Source organism: Oreochromis aureus, linkage group 20 (genome assembly GCF_013358895.1).
Source record: "Oreochromis aureus strain Israel breed Guangdong linkage group 20, ZZ_aureus, whole genome shotgun sequence".
Lineage (NCBI taxonomy): Eukaryota > Metazoa > Chordata > Actinopteri > Cichliformes > Cichlidae > Oreochromis > Oreochromis aureus.
Genome location: NC_052961.1, coordinates 33,481,984 through 33,483,871, shown reverse-complemented (window position 1 = coordinate 33,483,871; position 1,888 = coordinate 33,481,984).

Sequence of the window (1,888 nt, the reverse complement as noted above, 5' to 3'; positions counted from 1 at the left end):
ACGGAAATGTTTGTTATGCCATTTGTCAGTAATGGTTAGAGCGCCACCTAGTGGGATGACTATAATAATGGTTGAATGAGATAAAATATTAGCTGGTAGTTAAATGCATGAATTCCATCAATGTGACATCAGATCAGAAGCGCTGGTTTTAGGTGTTGGGCTTGGCTCGACGCAATGGGGTGCGAGGGCCCTCATATCGCTGCTTGCAGCTTTAATTTTCCTTTCTGTTTTTGCTCCCTTTCTTTCTCCTCACCCCCAACCAGTCACAGTAGATGGCTGCGTCTACCTTGAGCCTGGTTCTGCCAAAGGTTTCTTCCTGTAAAAAGGGAGATTTTTCTTCCCACTATCGCCAAGTGCTTGCTCTTAGAGGGTCGTCTGATTGTTCGGGTTTCTTTCTCATATTGTATGGTCACCTTGAGGTTTTTGATATAAATAAACATATTCTTCTCATAAATATACACTGATTAGTGTGTATTTAGATATTCTAACAAACTGATGTACTCTTAAAAAGAATTAATCTGCTGAAAATACACAGGAGCAGGCGCGATTTGTGGAAACCCCCGTGTTGCCTGACATCTTGAATACAATGACTGAAATGGACATTGTTCTTTTCTGCCTGATCCTTTTGTAGGTAACTAGAGAGTGGCCACACATGCAGTACGTCTTATAAGTTACTTTTAATTTTGAGATGACAAGTACCTCTTTCAACCTATGTATGACCATTCAAAATTTGAATATATGTACTTTCAGCATTTCTTTCTCATTATATCTTTTGCCTCCTCCACCACCACTGCTCTCTCTTTCCCCATTCTCACCTCATCTTCTAGCTCCTCACCTCAAGGCTCATATTATGAACTCAATTCAGGGCTCTAACACACAAAAACATGGATAGATATGCTTATTTATTCACAATACTTTCATACTCATTGTTATCAGATTAGACATGACACCCTTTCCTCTCTGGGCAGCTGACAACGAGCTAGCTAAACAACAAGAGCTGGTTAAAAGCTAACATTATACCAGCTAATGTTTTCCTCTGACTAAAGGCTGATTACATTGTCACATTTTTTTGAGAGTTTATTTGCTAAGAGCCAAACAATGTTAGATCCACTCCAAGGAAAATTTAACTAATGGCAGCTAAGAGCAGCTAACAGCATCAAAAACAGCAACACTTACCAAGTGAAAAGTTCAGGGTATCCTCAACAACTCACCTCATTATCAATGTGATCAGACAGAAGTGAGCTTCACTGACGCCTTGTATTAGACTCCTTTCACAAAATTTTGCAGCCTCCTTTATGGTAGTAGATGTGAAAACATTGACAAATGAGGTAAACAGCGAACTGATAGCCTAAACTTACTACGATAAATTAGGGCCAGAGTTGGTTGTCCTACAGTGGCCCATTAACTAGAATTATGCAAGTGAATTAGGAGGGGTATAAAACAGAATTCAGCTGATTGCAGTTGACTGATATCTAACGATGAAATTTTACACACTGTACCTTTCAGTTTTTGGGACAAGCAGCAAAAGAGAATAAAACCCAAAATGCTGATAATGCTAATTATATTGCATATGTAGCTCATTCTAAATTCCTTGTTATACAATATATCATTTTGTTACCATCTCTGTCCAGTCAATGGAAAATTCACATAAATAAACAATTATTAACTTTATTATTTATAACATAACGATGATCAAATCTGGTTGGAGACCCCTCTATGAATTTTTTGTCTAAGGCCCCAGCAGACTCTCACTATGTAAGACCTAGTACTTTTAATTAAGCATATGTCTGGGTTCATGGTGAGGTATCTCACAGGTTTTACACACTGTACCTCACTGCTAGAGTCACATTTAAAATATGTTGCTTGCTGTTACATCAATACACACTTA